The sequence below is a fragment of the Artemia franciscana genome, chromosome 8 (genome assembly GCF_032884065.1).
Source record: "Artemia franciscana chromosome 8, ASM3288406v1, whole genome shotgun sequence".
Lineage (NCBI taxonomy): Eukaryota > Metazoa > Arthropoda > Branchiopoda > Anostraca > Artemiidae > Artemia > Artemia franciscana.
Genome location: NC_088870.1, coordinates 51,074,802 through 51,095,902, shown reverse-complemented (window position 1 = coordinate 51,095,902; position 21,101 = coordinate 51,074,802). Strand labels below are relative to the sequence as shown.

Sequence of the window (21,101 nt, the reverse complement as noted above, 5' to 3'; positions counted from 1 at the left end):
GATTGCAGCAAATCTATTAAGATGTTGGGAGATTGCAGTCAATTTATAGGGATGTTAGGAGACTACAGAAATGTATATGTTGGGAGATTGCAGTCAATTAATAAGGATGATAGGAGATTGGCATTTTTTTAATCCAGATCATCGACAATGAGGCCTTAAAGTGTCAGAAGATTGAGTTAATCTAACAAAATAAGGAATTTAAGATTATAATTAGACTCTAAAACTTAAATTAAAATGAATTCGCTTGCACCATATCCTGTGGAACCCCAAGGGAGTCTGATGTGCATATCTTATCTCCCTGTCCAGATTTCTTGGTCTTACATCCTACATTCCACTTCTTTGAGTACCCAATACATATTTTACATTTCCCTAAGGTATTGCCCCTTCATTACCATATTCACAATGTTATGTTCACTTTACTATCGTTTTTCCTTCGGTGGCATCGCAACGATAACTCAAGGTAAAGAGTATGGCATTGGGCTTCACAGTGGTTGCTGGCGGTGCTGATCTCCGTTTTATGACCTTTCAGCCAGAAGGTGAAATGAGGGAGGCTGGAGGCCAGTCATCCTTTGCTTTCGTATACCCTTCCCCAGATTTATCCAGGTGCCCTTTTAGGGCTGCTTCGACACCATTGACCCCCGTTTCGTACCAAATAACCGACACGAGGATTCAAACCCCTGGCCTCAAGGCCAAAAAATTTCAAGTCTAACGTGCTAGACTTGACTACTAGTCAACCACGAGGTTAGGGTGGCTCAGTATTTCACTAAACCATCTTTTTGCAGTTAAGAGCTCTGATTAAAACAAGTACGAATTACCAATATCTAGACTTCAGAACTCTGCAAAAAAATTGTCTCAAGAAAGGTACATGTTTTGTTTATTTCAACGGCCACCCATAAAGGGGGGCAGGGGGCAAGCCAGTCCCCCTGGCCGAATGACGCCTCCTTATATTTGCATATTTTTGCTTTGAGATTTTTACTATCCAGCTTTGGAATTGCCAATTAGATTAAGGTAAGATTAGGTAAGGTAAGATTACCAAGGTTAGGCAAGTCCCTTCTAAAATTCGGCTTATGGGTACACATGATTCTTTAAACAATGAAAACTAGCTGTCACATCATATAATCAGACCTTATAAAAGTTAAAGAGTTAATACAAAAACTTATTTTTAACTAAGTAAATACGAAATTAAAAGTTAAAGCACAGATAAATCACCCAAGATAAATAGGAGATGTAATTTCTATAAATTCTCTCTATAATTGGGTACTCTACCGAAACACAGAAAATATGTAGTTCCACTGTTAACACGGGTATTATACTGATACAAAAAAAAACAAAAAAACTACACTGCTTCTAGATTAAAAATAGATTACTTTCAATAAAATATGATTATAATACCTATGTCCATGGCCTAGTCAATCCGATTAACTTATCAACGAAGATTTTATAAGAAATATCTCAGTCAAGGTAATTTTGGTTTCTCAAAGTTTATTTTTATAACTAGTAAGCTGAAATTTTCAAAACTCAATAACTACTGCTAGTTAATACTGGAGCGTTGTGACTATAATACGACACAAATGTTTTCACTATCATTACTACTCTGATAATAACAAAGCAATTAGTACTAAGCAGATGCGTAGCTCAAGCATTTTTATTGGGGAGGGAGGGATCTCCATCCGAAGAGCCAAGGGGGCATGGGCAATATAATAATCAATTTGTCTCTAGATTATTGGAGTGGGCAACTGCACCCATGCCCTTCTGAAAAGACACCACTAGTACTAAGGCGAGGCTCAAGGGACAAGAGTGTAAGTTAGTTCAGTGTTTTGTAGCAGGACTCCAGTGAGGTTAAATTCCCTCTTCCAACAGAGATGTTTATCTTCGCTAATTTAAATTTAACACATTCAACATTTAAAAATTCTGGCAACAAAGATAGAACTACATACACAAAAAGCAACAGTAGTTCACATAAATTGGAGGGACGTTCATTCACCATTGGATTTATGCACGCAAATATTTGGAAAGTTTAGAAAGTTAGTAGATCTTCTCCCTTTGGGGAAGGCATTCCAAAAACTCTCAAAATGCAGTTTGTAGGGCCAATTTCGTTAATATGGATTTAACATCTCTTCATCTGGAGGAATATATTTGGACTATGCCTGTGATTAGGCTGTAAAATTATATTTACCCTCAGTTATTATACAATATTGAAGTAAAAGATTGTAGGCTAGCTGGTACACTAGATAATTCGACTGGGTAGCTTACTGGCTTCGACTGTGCAGGAGTGGGCCAAGCAATTTGCCTTATATCACTTGCACTTCGTATAGACTCTTTTTTTCTATTAAATGGGTCAGGATAGTAACGGAGTCGTTCAATCTTGAAGCTGATAGTATTGGGCTCATCAGGTAGCATCGGTACATCCGAAGGATCAAAAATAATGAAGCAGGGTGTTTGGAGTTTCTTAGCTACTCTTTCTGTAAAAATGTCAAAAATGTCACCCGTTGCTGGCATCGTTCCCTTTTGCTTCTCATGAATGTCTGTCTTAAGCACATCTTTACAAATGTCAAAGGCATCTTCAAGAACTTCCTTATTATAAAACTTTGAAGCAAATTTCACCGCTAACACTCGATCAATCTTGCTATGAATTTGTCTTTAAAAAAAAGTTCAATAAAAGTGTGACTCGTAAACTAACTTATTAAACAGTTCGTGGTAACGAACTGTAGTAAGGAGCGGCTCAATAGTAAATGAAACTCTAAAAAACGGGATTTTGATGCTAAAAGATACATCAAAATAATCGAATTTTCATGCGGATTTTAAATATATAAGTTTCATCAAATTTCGTCGTTGTCATCTAATGTTACGAGCCTGAGAAAATTTGCCTTATTTTGGAAAAAAGGGGGAAACACCCCTAAAAGTCCTAGAATTTTAACAAAAATCACACCATCGCATTCAGCGTATCAGAGAACCCTATAGCAAAAGTTTCAAGCTCCTATCTACAAAAATGTGGAATTTCGAATTTTTTGCCAGAAGACGAATCACGGGTGCGTGTTTATTTGTTTTTTTTCCCAGGGTCATCGTATCGACCAGGTGGTCCTAGTATGTCGCAAGAGGGCTCATTCTAACGTACTAGAAAAGTTCTAGTGCCCTTTTTAAGTGACAAAAAACTGGAGGGCATCTAGGCCCCCTCCCACGCTCATTTTTTCCCAAAGTCAACGGGTCAAAATTTTGAGATAGCTATTTTGTTCCTCATAGTCGAAAATCATAATAACTATGTCTTTGGGGATGACTTACTCCCCCACAGTCCCTGGGAGAGGGGCTGCAAGTTACAAACTTTGACCAGTGTTTACATATACAGTAATGGTTATTGGGAAGTGTACAGACGTTTTCAGGGGGATTTTTTTTTTTTGGTTTGGAGGTGGGGTTGAGGGGAGGGGCCTATGTGGGAGGATCTTTTCTTGGAGGAATATGTCATGGGGGAAGAAAAATTCAATGAAAAGGGCGCAGGATTTTCTAGCATTACTATAAAAAAAAACAATGAAAAAATAAGCATGAAAAAGTTTTTTCAATTGAATTTAAGGAGTAGCATTAAAACTTAAAACGAACAGAGATTATTACGAATATGAGGGTTCTAAAAATACTTTAGCATAAAGAGCGAGGTATTCAGGAGGAGATAAATCCTCACATACATAATAAAAATATAAGAATATAAAAGTTTGTTACGTAAGTTAATTCTTAAGTTACGTATATTTTTTACTAATAAAAACGTTCGTTAAAAATTAAAAGTTCTAGTTCCCTTTTTAAGTTATCGAAAAATTGGAGGGCAGCTAGGCCTCCTTCCCCACCCCTTATTTCTCAAAATCTTCTGATCACAACTAACAGAAAGCCATTTAGCCAAAAAAAGAATTAATATGCAAATTTCATCTTTAATAATTTATGTGGAGAGCCAAAATCAAACATGCCTTAATTCAAAAACGTTCAGAAATGAAATAAAAATAACTAGTTTTTTTTTAATGAAAGTAAGGAGCGACATTAAAACTGAAAACGAACAGAAATTACTCCGTATATGAAATGGGTTGTCCCCTCCGCAGTCCCTCACTTTTTACGCTAAAGTTTGACTGTTTGCCACAATTCTACTGTTTAAAACAATTAAAAACATTAGCGTAAAGAGCGAGGGATTGCGGAGGGGACAACCCATTTCATATACGGAGTAATTTCTGTTCCTTTTCAGTTTTAATGTCGCTCCTTACTTTTAGTTAAAAAAAAACTAGTTTTTATTTATTTATCCTTTGCAGCAAATCAACACGTATCCGATATTCGTAGTCCAAAAATAATTCCAAAATTATATAAGGCCGTAAAACAAACACAATCAGCAACATTTGCAATGATTCTAGGCATTTACTTCCCCAAAGACTACCGTTAAAATACATGCCAACGGTAGTTTACTTCCCCAAAAACTACCATTAAAATACATACATGCCAAAGGGTAGTTTTCCCCGAAAACTACCCTTTAGAAAATACATACCAGGTGAAGGGAAATTTTCCTCACAAATTTAATTCCCCCAGATAGCCTTTCCCCCCCTGCAGAACTCTCCTGTGGAAAATTCGGCCCTATGTCCAAGGCAGTTTTGGTCTTCGTCGCTATTTATATCTGTAAGCAATGAACAAATTCCAAAACTTAAAAAGACACTTGAATTTCTACAATTGGGTTTTGTAGTTAGGAAGGGAGGGAGTTATCTCAAAGGGTGCATTTTAGTGCCAAAGTATCCCATCTCTTATTGAGTCATCCGATAAATACAAAATTAGTTCTAAGGGATAGACGCGGGGAAGGTGGAGGTAAAAATTGATACGTAATCCCCAGTTCTGTAACCAGGATCTTTGCTGGGAGGGGGAGGGTACAAAAGAAACTTTAACAAAAACCATCAAGATGTGAAATTAGTATTTACTCCCTTTTGATTTCTAAGTCGAAATAGTTTGGAGGCCAATCAGCCTCGGGGAGAGTATTTTCAGTGATGATTTTCCACAGAGGTATTTTGCGCGGGTGGGAGGGGGGTTGGAAGTAAACTCCAGCCACCATTCACAATTGGGCATTGAATGTAAAAATTATCTAAATTGTAAATGAATATCCTGAATATAGGTCACTTTAACCCACAGCAAAATACCTTAAAATAAAAGTCACAGCATTAGCTACGGTCACTGAATTAATTCAAGTTCAAAGCACTGAATTAATGCAAGTTGAAGGCAAGCGTTAAAAATCAGTAGATCCAAAAAGGTGTTCTCACTCTGGGGACTAAATGAAGACTGATATTCGTGTTTGGGACCCAAATCTGTATATCTGGGTCACCACCACGGTCAGTTCATAAACTGCTACAATTGTACAAATTTGCGTGCTATACTGTGATTTTCAGTGCTACAGTTAAAAAATCGACTATAATAGTGCTAAAATAGCACTTCCCTGCTACGGCTAGCAACCCTGAGCACGTGCTAAACAAAACGAAATAGTGCCCAAATAGCACTTTCATGCTGTAATTGGCAACCTTGCTCCAAAAGCATACACGGAGCCAAATGCAGCGGATCAGAATTTTGAGATAACCATTTTGTTCAAGAAAGTCCAAAGATCGGATAGCAAAAACTGTAGGGTCGAAAGAACCCTCAGATATCTGGGAAAGTGTTGTAAGTTATGCCCCAGGGCATATGAAGTTGTTATGGAGGGGGTGGTAGTATACACTTTGGAGGAGGTTCATTTCATTGGAAACTGAAAGTTCTAGTTCCTTTTTATGGGTCAAAATTGATCAGAGGGCAGCCTTACAACTTTTCCCCTCAAATGCACCCGATCAAAAATTTCAGATAAATATTTTGTTTAAAATAGTCCAAAGGCAAAATAACTGTGTCTCTGAAGATGAAAACCCTCAGCCCCTGGGGTATGGGCTACAACATCTGCTAGTTACCTATTTTTATTGTGTAGGATTTTTCAACATGTAAACTATGATACTATGTTTTTTTTTAAAGATCATGAAAAAGAACAATTTTGCAAAACTAGAAACTTTTTCAATACTAATTTAAGACCAGCAGAAATGAAAATCTTTAATAATTCAAACTCAAAACTACCAGAAATTACTATCGAAAAATAAATGAAACCAAATACGAAAAGAAATAAATAAACAATCATAGACAATAAACATACAACAAGTACTAATATAAATGAATAAATAAATCTTAAAACGAGCAAAAATTCAGTTGAATCTTCAAATCAAGCTTAAAAACAAACAAAAATCGCTACATGACAAGAGTTTGGCTACTACCCCCTAAGCTTTCTGCATCATTGGCAATTTATTAAAAACTGCATGTCTTAAACAGTCTTGGAAACAATTAATATAATATTAAACTGAATATTTGATATAAAATGATATTGAGTACTGAAAACCCAGTAGTAGTAATAATAGTAGAAGTAGTAGTAGTATGGGCAGAAGTAGTTGCATTAGGATGCAAATATTTGGTTTTGATTAGTTCAACACCCCCCACAACAAGCCCTGTTAAATTCAACGTTACACTCCAAACTGTTCCTAAGATATTGCTGTTACGCCCTTTCGGCAACCTGCATACAGATTGTGTGTTGTGATTCAGTTCATCTTCTTCCTTCCAAATCTCCTGAAAATTTCACCTTTATACCAATCAGCATAGTTGTAATAGTAGTCACAGTAGTAGGATTGGCATTACCAGTAGTAGTATTAATGGTAATAACAGTAGTTGAATCAACGTATTGCCTTTTGGTTAGTTGAATATACCTTTCTTGAAGTCAGGGAAGTTTCAACTTAATGCAAATAGCTATTGCTATGGCATTGCTGATATGTTTGTTTAATAATTTGTGTATTCATTTACTTCTTAAAATTTTCATCTCAATACTCTTAGCCATACAAGTAGGTACAGTAGAAGTAGTAGTTGAAGTAATAGTAGCAGTATTAGTAAATGTAGTAGTGATAGTAGTAGCGTGCATATAATGCCTTTTGGTCAGATAATCTTCCCATTTAAGCGATCTATGAAAGTTCTAACTTAATACTCAGGTCAATTTTTGAGCTACGGTCTTTTAAAATTGTACATATTAACACGTAGCTTCTTTTGATTTAGCTCAAATATCCCCTCAATAATGTAAATTAAGCAGCATGGTAGTAGTAATGGTAATAGTTGTAATAGCAGTAATGGTAACATGCAAATATTGCCTTTTTATCACTTACCTTATCATTTCCGGAAAGTTCGAATTTAATATACTCAGTCGTTACTGAGTTACGCTTTTTGACGATATGTATACACATGAAGTGTTTTGGTCTAGTTCAACACTCTACTCAATATTCTCGGAAAGGCTCATTTGAGTACCCATTATCTTTTTGGAAAGTGAGGTTCAAAGAAAATACCTTTCTCAATAACATCTACTATGTGTAAACTATGAACAAGTTGTACTGAGGACTGTGGGGAGGTTGACATCCCCAAAGACATAATTTGTGGATCTTTAAACAATAATAAAAAATGGCTCTCGTAAAATTTTAGTCAGGTGGGTCTTGGGGAATTATAGGCTTGGGGGAGGGGAATGGTTGCCCACCATTCAGTTATTGACTCTTAAAAGGGGCACTAAAACGCCCTACTTCCAATCAAATAAGCACTATCCGATCCAAAGTTTATATGACTACCGGTCCATAAAAACCTTATGGGCTCTGGGGGGTAAGGTCCATCCTCAAGGCATTGTTATATGCTCTTCGAGCTATTGCAAACAAAATGGCTATCTCATAATTTCAATCGGATCCATTCGGAGAAAGGAGGATCTCAGGGGTGGGGGTAGTTGCCCCCCACCATCACTTTTGACATTCAAAAGGGCACTAGAACTATAAATTTACAATAAAATGAGCCTCTTCAAAAGTTCACACGACCACTCCTTCCTAAAAAATTTTTAGATGCCCTGGGACATAAATAACAACCCTTGTCACCAAACTCTGAGGGGTTGTGTCAACCCCAAAGGCATTCTTATGTGATCTTTGGGCTATTTTTGTTTAACAAATGGCTATTCCGAAAAATATATCAGATACATTTCGGTAAAACTCAACGTGTGTTGGGGGATGTCTACCCTCCGATCATTTTGTCTCAAAATTGCTTAAGTTTTAGCAGTTAATCGTATTTTTGGCGCAGTAGGAAAAACAGCATTGTCTATGAATTACCATTATCAGCCTTAAAAAGTACAGGTTATCCACATAATCATATTTAAAAATGAAAAAACAAAACCCTTATTGAAAAAAATAACCCATAAGAGATTGAACCCTTGACATCCCAATTCAAGGTCCATCGCTCTACCGACCGAACTACGAGTTCAGGCAATCTAATTTAATCTATCGACTCTTGTAGAACCATAATTGCTTAGCTTACAGCCCTTTTTTCGGGAACTATGGAGGGTCATGTTAACGCCAAGAGTATAGCTATTGAGCCTTTCGACTATGCTTAAGAAAGGCTATTTTAAAATTTTGATCAGAAGACTTTAAGGGAAGGGGGCTAGGTGCCCAAGGGCCTTAGTAATTTCCATTTCCGTTTGTATGTGCCATTAAACGTCTCTTTATGGTGTTCTGGTAACCATCTAGTCCTGTAAAAAAAAGAAAAAAAGGGAACACATCAGTGCTATCCAGGCAAAAAGGGTTTTTACTTGTTGTTGAAGGCAGGGTTTCTAATTAACCTACATACAAGGTTTTTGGCCGTACGGATTCCAATGGTGCATTTTATTTTTTGATCCTATGCCATTTTCGAGGGGTTTCAGACTCTTTTTCAAAATAACCAAAAATTTGCTTTCGCAATAAAAATTACTTTTCAGATTAAACAATAATTACCAATCCTGATTCAGTGTCGAATGGCAATTTCTTCTTATTAGGCTCTTTTTTTCAAAACGCGTCTTTATATTTTTGGTTACAGTGGGCTGCGTTTTGCTCTTTACTAAGTTGCAGCCACTACTGCCACCATCATAAGCCCGCTGAGCTGGTACTAAAATAACCTGTTGAAAATGGATTTAGGTAATTCCAAATTAGTAAAACTGGAAATGCAGCCTTTCGATGACATTTTTCAATGTACTTTTTCTGCTGTCACAAATCACAGTGGGACTTCTTGTATTTTCTGTCACTTTCGTTGATAATGAAATTACACAAGCAAATTTCCCTGAGTAATAGATTACTTTAGATTGCAACTCCTATACCCATTCAACTTCCGAGAAAAATGCGAATTACTTGAATTTGAAACTTGATTATTACTTCAGACAGTATAATCCAGTTTGTCCTATTTGCAATGTCATTCTTTTGCTTCAAGGATAATGTTTAAAATTTCACGAGGAAATATCTAACCTAGGCAGTTTTCATTACCCCCCGCCTATTTTGGGGGTTTTCCAGAATTTTACCAAGGGTAAATTGTGCTCTCCAAAATCGTCAGAAAATTCAATTTCGTTCATATCAAATACAAATCATCCATTTCCGATAAAGTTAATTTTGGGGATATTTCAGTTGTCTGGGAAATAGGGGAATCCCCAAAAAGTTAAGGATAGTTAAAGCACTCGATTTAGGCTACATCTTTATCGAGCTTTGGCACGGGCAGGCTAAAAAGTAACCTGAAATTAGGAATACTAAAAAGTAAATAATTTCTAAGGCCAGATGAAAAATGAAAAAACAAATCGTAAAAACGAAGATTTTTCCAACCAATGAGAAACCAGTTTTTCCACTGGCTGAAAATATCCTCGTTAAATATCCCGACCACGCCCAAGAAGTTTGATCTGTCTAAAACCGGTTTCTCTGTTGGTTTCTTTGTGTGTACTCAGAGATAATCAGCTTAGTCTGAGCGAAAGAAACTACTATACAGGTATATTTTAATTAAGTATCAATTAAATATTTAAATCCTATAGTTGGTTAGGTATTTGATATAATACATTCTGCGTGGCCTGATTTCCATTATTTTCTGTTCTGTTTTCCATAATTTTGTTACTAAATTGTTATATTTTCATCATATTTTTGTATATTTCATTAGGATTAACCTAACTTTACTTTCTGAGTGTAGTCGCGATAACTAACAAGTACCCTCGTTTTTTCTTCTTCACATTTTTTTTTACTGTTCAAAAGCCGCTATGTTATGCCATTGCTCAAAAGCCGATTGCTCAGAAAGGAGCAGTCCCCTCCTATACGATTAACTTCTTTTTTGGGGGTGGGGGGTTAGTGTTACTCTTTGCTTTCATAATAACAGCTTAGACCAGAAATATTCCTAGAAATCAAGAGATTAAATACCAATTTCACGTTTATGATGCGTTTTGGATTTTTTTAGTCCCTCCCACCCAGAAAAAACAGCCAAAAAAGTTCTGAATGTGACCTTGGGGATTCTATATCAATTTCTACTTCCATCCTCCCCATGTCTCTTCCTTAGAACTAATTCTGTATATATGTGAAGGCTCAGTGAGAGTTAGGATGTTTTGGCATTAAAGTGACTCTTTGAAGCATCTCCCTCCCTCCCTAACCAGCCAAAATATTTTTAAGGTCCAAACAAATTTCACTGTCTTAGGTAAATTTCCCGTTGTTTAAAATTCCAAAGATTAGCATGTATTGGCTTTAAGCCTCTATAATGGGGTTCTATGATTGTTTTGTAGTTAGGGAGGGATGGATATACCTTAAAGGATTTATTTAATACTGATACTTTGTAAATAATTTCTTGCCTCACACAGCAACAGTTTCTTAGGCCGTCGTGAAGGATACTAGAAACTTCTATAAGTGAAACTGGCAATAGTCGTCGAAAAGAAAAATCACCAGTACCATCTAGCGGATGACAATTGACCAAGAAAGTGCTGCGTGCTTTTCAATTCAGGTACTTTAAAACATAGGGGAGGGCACAAAAAGCATAATTCGCAGATGACTTCCGAAATCCACCTCTAACAGTTCTTGGGCGACCGCAAATAATATTGGAAATTAATATAAGTGAAAGTTGGTGCTGGTCATTAAATAATAAGTCACCAACGAAACCTAGCGTTTGAAGACTTTTTCCAACGAATTAAAATATGCTGCATATTTGTCTTTTCAGATGCTTCAAAATGTATGGAAGGGTAAAAAAGCGTATTCGGGGGAGGGTTTAGGGGATTTCACCCCCTCCTGAAATGTAGGAACATAATAAAAATGCATTAAAACGCATTTTTGATTTGTCCACCCTTCCCCAGAAAACACCCCCACCCTGAATAAAAATCATGGATGCGGTCGTAAATTAATCAGCCGTCAGTCATTGCAGTGCCAGGAATGTACTAAAATGTAGAGGGGGGGGGCAAGGACTATTTTTATTGAAAATACAAAAGGGGTGTCTTTTAAACCTAGGAAGGGGTATAATTCTTTGCTGTTATTTTTTCAAAATTTAGCGAGAAACAATTAGTGCCAAATATTGGGCACGAATCCAAGAGAAACGAGGGGGAAAATTCCTTTAAAAAAAAACCTAAGGCAGGATGGACTTTAGGGTAAAAAATAGTCAAAAAAAAAATCTAAAAAATCATGTCTAATTTAGTAGTCGCCGATTGATGCCGTATGGAAGTCAAATTATACAGGATAAATAATTATATGGTTATAATCATAAAAATTAAATAAGCTTGAACCTGTTGGGGATGACAAAAGAAAATCTGGGGATGTAATTAAGTCTGGAGAGGGAGGGACTGCGCCCATAGCAATTTTCACTCCCCCTGAACTCCAGGATACTTCTGATACTTAAGCGTGTGGTATATCACCAAAAAAAAACACAAACAAAAGAAATAACCGTCATTACTTTGGCTTAAACTAATGTGCACTTCTTACGGAAATCTTCTTACGGAGAGACTGTAATTCTGCCAAATGAGATTCTCCTTTATGATTCCAGTGGGGTAGTTTTTAACTTGATCTGATACTATTTTGTGGACTTTAGTATATGTTTCGACATTGTCACAAATTTTTCAAAATAATTTTTTACCATTAAGATCAATGGAAATAATGGTTACCATTCCTGAATTAGCGAATAGGGAATCTTCCTCGCTTAACAGTTTATTTTTTAACGCGTTTTCAAATTTTTGGTTACTATGAGCAAGGATGCTTTCTTTACTAGGTTTACCTAAAAGGGTAACCATGAAATGCTAGTGAAAATTATAAATTTCGAATTACTATGAATTTGAGCTTTGAAAACTTAGAAATTAATTTTTTTTTCACTAAAAGTTAAATATTTTACTTTTCAGTTTCTCCATCATTTCAAAGTTACCATATTTATTATGGTAATAAAAATAACAGCTTTATATTCTTAATCGGCGTGACTGAGAAATTTCTATGAAATATCCACAAAATATATTCAAAACTAGAATTAAAATAAAATTTCTTTTATCCTTAACAATGGGATAGGGAGTACTTCCACAAGAACGTAGTTCGAGATAGATTATTCTATCCAGAGACACCAGCCCTAGAGAATCAAGTGGGGCATAATTTATTGTTCAAAATGCAGGCGGACAAAATTGTTGTTTCTCAATTTTTCCGTTGAAAATACCAAACAAAGAGATGTTTTTGAACGACAAGACCAAAAACAAATATTTTCAAAATAAAGAAGGGAGCCAAAAATCAAGGCTTTGGCAATTAGATCATCATTTCCCCTCCCCCTCCAAATGGCACCCCTACTTACGTTTCTCGATATTTTTCGGTATCTTGTTAAGAGGAATGTCATGATTATGAGACATATTCCTGCTATATTTTTTTATATATTTGCGTAAAAGCCATGGCAATGGACATATAAAAAGCAATGAGTTTCAAAGAGTGACATACCTCCCCCCCCTAAAAACTTGAAATAGTACAACAAGCTGAAGGGTGAATTCGATGACCAAGACAAGCGTTAGAAAACACGAAATTATAGTTTGTTTCACATTATTTACACAGATAAGACCAAGGTATACAAAGAAGGTGTTTGCTATGTTGCATGACATACGGAAATGTTTTATCAGCACTGGTGAGCCAATATTATGAACGCAATAAAAATCAGTATCGGACAGGCAATTGTAAATATTTTCACGACACCGTAGCTAAGGAATAAATTTTTATGATCTTAGCGACGAAACACCTTTTAAGTATATCCGGACAAATAGATAACTAGATAGGTAGATATAGGAAGGCAATATTTAAAGCGTGTCTAAGAAGCGAATGTTATAATATCATAATGGATAAGATCGCACTATTATTTTGCAACTCAAGAATCTTGTTCAGGGACTGAAAGCTCAACGAACCAGGACTGAAAACTCAACGAAGTCCTGGTTGAACTTCGTTGAAGTAAGGATGCTAGGGCTATTTAAAAAAAAAAAGTTTTAAAAAGTGTTTTTAATTATTCAGTTTTAATCCTCGCAATTTGATGTAAGTTCATTTATATATATATATATATATATATATATATATATATATATATATATATATATATATATATATATATATATATATATATATATATATATATATATATATATATATATATATATATATATATATATATATATATATATATATATATAGTTTCTCTCTCATTCTTGTATTGTGCTGAAGACGGCCCTTGGACATAGGGCCGAAATATCTACAGAAATAATTTCCACTGTCTTGAAAAGATTTTCCCTATTATCTCTACTTTGTATTTGTTTGTAACCAGAAGAACTCGGTAGGCTTAGGCAGGGGTAGATAATCAACTAATATTTTGGAACACCAACGAAACTTGAGCATCTCCCCCCGTTTAGTTTCTCCCCTATTCCCTCCTGTAATTAGTGCATCCTTAGATTTTTGGAAGAGTGAGGAAAGATGATCCTATACCCTCCTTGGATCCACCCCAGGGTGTGTAGGATCTATACTTGTTAACATTTCTTCTTAAAACATATCTTCTTAAACATATCATTTTTCATTGTTGAGCTACATACTATCTTTTGCGCTCTGACACAGTTTATCTCGTCAAAAGAAAAGAAAAAACCAGATTACTAAAACAAAATAAACTTTAGTGCTTTATAGCCTTGGACCACATAAATTGCGTCAAACCAGCTATATATTCTAAATCATCATTTACACACTATTATCTAAATGATGCCTTTGTGTAAACAATTTCTTGATTACACTAGAATATAAACAGTTATGTAAATATTCCCAAAGAGACCGATGTGTTAATATGGCAAGAAGAACAAACGTGTTAATCCGTGTTAATAATCAAGCTTTATCAGTAATATCGTTAGCATTTATGGATGGAAATTTATCACATTATTTTCTTTCTTAGGAGTTAATCTTTCTAATGCTCTTTTAGGAGAATCTAATAGTTTTAAGATGTGGACATCATTTCAATTTCCCTAATTTTTATGATGCAATTTCCTTAAGTAGGCGTTGCCGAATTTTCTCTTTCCTGGTTAAAATACGGTTGGGTAATTCAAAAGACGGTATCATAGGGAAATAGGTATCATAGGGAAATAGAGATTTTACTTGTAAGCAATCTTGTGACACAAAATTTTGTTTTCTTTTATGGCTTAAAATTTCAGACACGGATCAAAAATGTTTAAAAAATTGAGGCTACTGGCTTCCTTATCTGGCCAACAAAACCATGCGTGGCTTTAAAAAAATACTACTACTGCTAACAACTCACTGCAGTGCCTAGCCCCCTGAGGCCCATACAGCTACACACGCTCCTCCTATATCCCAATTTAATCAAAGCCTCCTTTTTAAAACCACCACAGGAAGTTCCAGTTTTCCTTAAATCCTCCCTTACGACCTGTTCCTCACCCATTCAGGCACGCCTGCTTTTATTTTAATCCTAACTGGTTGGCCGAATAGGACGATCTTTGGCAATCTGACATCCTTCATCCGCTGAACGTGTCCTAGATATATCAATCTTTTCCTTATTGTAGCCTGGGGAGCGAGGTAGAACAAAATATTTCGTACAGCTTACTGTTTGAAATACGGTCAGTCGGTAAGCTACCCAAAAGACCTCGTAGATAGTTCCGCATTAATTTTACAAAATATTAACATTTACATAATATTTTTTACAAAACATATAACATTAATTTTACAAAGACTACGTCCCTGTTAAAGACCATTGAAATTAAAGCACAGTTTTTACCGCGGGAATGTAAGAAAATGATGGGATGGTCTTTTGGGGTCGGGGTCGGTACAATGCTCTACACATTATGTTCTAACGATTTTAAATTTATGATTCTAAGTTTTCCGAGAATTTGTTACCAAATTTTCTCATACCTGGTAGGAACGCGGTCGTAAGTCAAAAGGTTTTATATTACATATTATAAGATATACGGAAGAGTGGGAAAACTGAAAAATATTTTTTTAAGGTTGGTAGATTGTTATTGACGATTGTTGCAACAATTTTGTCGTGTTTTTTACCTAGCCTTCTGGGCAAACAAACACAACTTGTATAACTAATAGTCCCATCTAACTTTTCATGTCTAAACTTCTAATCAGCTTCATCCCTAAATAAGGAACGGCGATGCATGTTACACTAGTCGATAGAGTGTATTATGTTTAATCGGGTGGGGTTATACATTAGAAGAAACATGATCATCTGTGGTCAAGGCTGTTTCTTTGGGGGTATACTGGGTTTGAAACCCCCCCCCCCACCAAAAAAGTACAGATAGTAAAAAAAATGTTTATAAACACATTTTTAATGCATTTTATCGTTCTTTCAAACTCCCCCAAACAAAATCATAGATATGACCTTTGATGTGGTAATGGTTAAGTTCTAAAACTCAATCGCTGATACCCTTCTAAATAAATTTGTTTTCATTTCTGCTGCTAATTCTCAGAATAATATATTATCTTATTACTAAAAATTCTTTATTAAAAGAATTTTATTATTAAGATATGAGAATGTTTTAGATATAAAACAACAGGCTTATATAATATAAAATAATAAATAATAATACATATTAAATATGTTATATAAACAAAATCTAAAAAGTTAAAAACTAATTAAATAACTAAATGTAGCATTTCACCTTAAAAATTAAAGTAAATTTATAATAATATAAAACAACAAAAATAATAACAGAAAAAAAATATGTTATTAAGAAAAAATATATATTTAGCTTCCTTAATGCTTTAAAGTCTGATTGAACGCCATTTTGTACGGTATTTCGGTATGTAAGATGCTATCCAGCGCCATGTTCATACAAATTTTGTTTTATTCTGTTAGTAACTTGAAAATATCGAAGTCATTAAACTTTTGTACGAAAATTTTCTATTTATTGGCATTCCCATTTTAAAGTTGTCATATTGATCATTTCAATATAACAATATTTTAACAGCAAGAATAAGCTTGATTTCAAACTATAGGCCTACATGGTTTCAATTGACAAAATATAATATTAAATATGGAATATACAAAGTTAAATTATTAGGCTAAGTTTCTTGATATGTTTTCGCTCTAAAAAAATTTACACCAACAATTCCAGTCCACCATATGCATACGTATGGTATAGAGTATACGACACCACAGTATAAACCTTGATCAGCCGCTATTGATTCTAAAGACAATTGTGTTCGGAGAATTTCCCAGGAATTATCGACTTACTAATTATATTTGAAATGAATTTAAGTTGTTGTTTAAGTTAAGTTGATTTTTTGTATTTGATCGGCTGCCATCACAAGCCCTCCAAAGCTTTCTTGTAGCTGGTTGTATTTTTGTTGTTGAATATTTTCATAGTAAATATTCAAATATTTAAAATAAATAATTATTTAATTATTTAAAATAATTAAATAATTATTTAAAATAAATAAAAAACTATGTGTCGGACAACCAAGGGCACTAATTGAGCAGAATAGGTTTTGGACAACTGCCCCCTCTTATGTTTGGAAGAATAACTATTTTAGTATTTCATTAAAGAGGTCGAAAGACAGCAAAATTACGCCCTTTCTAGACTTGAAAACTAGATTTTGCCAACCCCCCTTCCTCCCCTGTATTTTTGTAAATTGGTGCTCTTGCTGAGGAAAACTTTCATATCTTATAGTTTTTCGTTATATAAATTTCTAAAATTCCATCAGTGAGCCCTTTAACTCTGTCCCCCAGTAATTGTACAGAGACAACACCCATGATTTCAAGGCTATCAACTGGTGCAAAATCTATTTTGCAAGTGATATACTTTTCCAACTTCCGGGATGTACTTAGCAAGAGATCCCCAAACCAATAAATCTTCGTTTACATGCAAGCAATATTTATTTTATCAACCACACTCGAAAAGTATTGCACTTGTACACAAATTGGTCTCAAATAGTATCTACAGCTCGTGTCCTATATTAAAAGAGATCCCTTTACCTAAAAATTCATTAACTCAGAAATTGGTCATTTTGCACAAAGCAACGCTAATTACCAAGTCTAAGGATGGCGTTTCCTGAGCTCCGACCGCCGTTCACATCTATTAAGAGGGACCTTATCGGAAACTCGGGACAATGAGATATAACTGTCAAATTTCACGTCTCAATAATCCCCTGGCGGGTGTAATCGTGTGAACTTACCCCTCAACCCCTTGTTTTGTGGTTTTTCAGTATCACTCTTGGTTTATTTATGATCAAGTTCCCCCTCCTCTTGGCAGATGAGATGAAAGTCGGTTGATCCCAGTGAGCGGTTAGAGGCGTAACGAAAAAATATGCTTAAATAACGAATTCCAATTAAAATTAAGTCCCACCATGACTTAATGAAAACAATGAATAGTAAAAGGGATAAAGTTAGGTTGTGAAAATGACCGTTTCGAGACAAATTGGCCTATGTGTCTTGAAATGGCTAGGAAACCAAATGAAGGGCTCTGGTGTTAGAGGAAGGAGAAAGGGGCTCTCAAGAAGCAGAATTAAGGTGCATTCCTTCCCTTATTTTCTAACCCCCGGCGCTCTATGCATTAGCATGCATTTGATCTGTAATTCTGATTTTGATACAAATTGTGTAATTATACTCTTCAAGATAAAAAAATTCAGTGAACATTCTGTCAACTACAAAAAGAGGGGGAGCGGCGATCTTCTATCATACGCGCATTAAAAGAGAATTAAAAAAAAAATACTGTTAAAGTGAAAAAAGGGGGGCGGCCTCCCTAACATTTAAGGGGCACTTTATCAAACAATTCTTAGTTAAAACAGCAGTTAAAGATGAATCTTTCCCAATAAAAGCTACATCGTGTAAAAATGAAATTTGATCATCAAGAAATTTGAAAACAAATAAGTATCCTAAACCAAGTATCAATAAAAATCTGATATTTTTATCCTAAACAGGGGTGAAATATTATCGAGAAAAAGAGTTGAGAATTATTGGAAGGGTATTTACAGAGCCTCTGAGTAAGTTTTGGAGGCCATAATGGCGTGTGGTATAGTATTCATTGAGAAAAATTCATCCACCTTAATCAAATGCCTTGCTATTCAAGGTTATACCCAGGATTTTTATTCGAGGGGAGGGTGCCGATTGTGTTTTCAGTAACTTCAAAAAAAAAAAAAAATCAATCCCATTCGTCATATTAGTACACCTAAGTACATTCACACTATTATGTTATCACCTGCAAACATGGACAATCAAATAGATTTGTTTTATTCATTATCTTCCGATCAGCCCCTAGGGCGGGTGAGAGGGAACCTGTCAGATAACAGTCATTTTATAATAGGCTTTTCCCCGGATGGAAATTTAAAATTCTATGAACGTGATTAAAAAATAACCGTAGAAATTTTGCTTTGAATTTATTATCCATTGAAGAAATTCGTGGAAATATTCATGGGTCTTAAAATTCTTATCTTTAGTAAGTTCCTGAGGTTAGACCATATACAAGGGTAGGTAGAACATTTGTAAGGGTAGGGTAAACACAAAGCCGTATCCGTGACCTTAATTTTTGAAGACGGGCAATTTTGGGAACGGAAGAACCAATTTGGAAATTGTTATGCGTCATGGTTAGCCAATACAACGCCAAAGTTTTGGGGTGAGGGGGCTTGGTATTCCTTGGTGAGGCCTCACGATAATTTTCACAGGTCTATTGGGAAAAATAATTGTTTTGTAGTGATTTTTCAAAATTTATTCCTCGGCCTGAGTGACGGTATCGATCGTTGGGAAGAGATTATTCAAAAGTTTATTTTATTAACTCTTTTTTAAATATCTAATGTAGAACTTTTTTCTATTTTGGGTTACGGCTCCCTATAATCATCAGATATTTCCGCGGCTCACTTAATGTATCAGATATTTTTTTTTTGTAAATCCATGTAAATTGGATCCATTTCAAATTATCTTCTGGAAAGTACTTCTCGACCTTTGTGATAAGTCGTGATAGTTGACCTACAAAATACGATTTCATATTGCAAAACAAACTACTTTCATTAGAAAAAATAAGAAAGAAAAACAGGTTTAATCTATACCAAGTAGCGACAACAAAAAGAAGAAAAAAAACAACAAACGGTTGAATAATATAAAATATACAGATATTTCAACTCCACACATCTGGGCGGCTTTAGTAACGGGAAAAACGGACAAATTTTTTTTGTTAAATCATCTAAAGAAAAAGACAAATGTAACATAAAAGAAAAATAAGTAAAACAAAAGACAAATAAATAAAACTCACATCTTAATAAACTTCCAAAATTCAGCAAAACTGTAACCACAGGAAAAACACCAAAAATCTCTCGTGGAGCAGACATGTCATCTTTATAAATTTAGATTGTCAAATGGGAGCTAGCGAATTAAAATACTATATTTATTTGAAAGAAACTTCAAAAACAACAGGTCACCATCCCTGAACAAATTTTAAAATTAGAAGATCTTTGGGGGCAGGCAAAATTTTCTAATAATAGTGAGTTATATATTAGTCCCCGAACAAGTGACAACCCTGTGAGCGAAAGTCGGGATGAGGTCAAAGCTGGCATAAGTCAATGGACTGCAGCTAAACTTACAAATAAAAAAAAACACTTATTTGTGACGCACGAGTTTTGTTGACCTAATGCCATATAGAATACCTAAATAGTTCAAATGTTTTAACCTGTAAATTTATTCAGGGGTGATGGCCTGTTTTTTTGTAATTTCTTTTAAATAAATATAGTGTTTTATTTTTGCTAGATCACATTTGCCAGTTTGAATTCGTAAAGGTGACATATCTGCCTTTCTGGAGAAAAATCAAAAAGAGATTTTTGGCGTTTTTATGGGATTGCAGCTTTTCCGCATTTTGGAAGTTTATTAAGATGTGAGTTTTAATCGTTTGATGGTCTTGTTTTTTCCCCTCTAGTGTGCCATGTTTTGTATTTTTATTTATACGGTTTAACTTTTTTTCAGTCGATAAAGGCTCCCGGCTGTGGAGTTGAAATTTTCGGATATTTTTTATTAATTAATTCTTTGGTTGTAACCTTTTTTGTTGTCACTGTTTTGTTTAAATTAAACCCGTCGTTTTTCTTCTAATTTTTCGAAAATTAAGAGAAAAGCAGTATGGTCTAAGAAACAATTTATTTAGTTTCATTAGCGGCTACAAATGGGACAACAAGGAAAAACAATCATTCATACCATCTTTGTTAATTTTAACTTTCTATAACTGCAATTTTTTTCCGAAAGATGAAATTGTTTCTTGAAAATTTTCATGAATTGGAAATTCCAACGAATTTGGTATGTTGTCTTATGGAACATTTCACGCCACCCTTATGACGGTAACCCCTACCTAGGGAGTAGTGGCTCAAAGTCTGAGAAAAATATCTTCAAATGACATGCACAGGCGTTATCTAACTGAACAACATCCCAGTTGAGTCCCTCTCTCCTCCTTTGAACATCTGGATTACAATGAATATAAGCAGGGTTGCTAACTTTGAGGGGAACAATTCTTTTGTTTTTGCCCCCCCCCTCCCAAAAAAAAACAGGGGTCAATTTTGTTCCTTTCTTGTTTTGTTTTTTTTGGAAATATGAACAATTATCTGTCAGCTAAAAAATCGAGAAGGTGTTTTTAAAAGATAATGACGAAAGTTCAGTCAGGATGGGGGAGGGATTGAGGTGTCTGAATACAAGTTATTTTGATCCGAATATGGAACATAAGATTATATGTGCAAATCAGCTATGAAATAATTTCTAAATTTAGCCAATGTGACTCAGAAGTAACAAAATTTGTA

General features: G+C 34.9%; 1 protein-coding gene across 2 annotated transcripts in view; it reads left to right on the top strand.

The window, feature by feature from the left end:
* Positions 1-21,101, top strand: part of LOC136030538 (MDS1 and EVI1 complex locus protein EVI1-B-like) — a 39,213-nt gene that overhangs the window by 4,527 nt on the left and 13,585 nt on the right. Inside the window, exon 2 of one of the 2 annotated variants that reach the window (XM_065709587.1) lies at positions 20,071-20,194. The exons of the other annotated variant lie outside the window; for it this stretch is intronic. The gene's annotated coding sequence lies outside the window, so the exon portion shown is untranslated. The remainder of the gene's footprint in view (positions 1-20,070; positions 20,195-21,101) is intronic. 2 annotated transcript variants of the gene reach the window in all.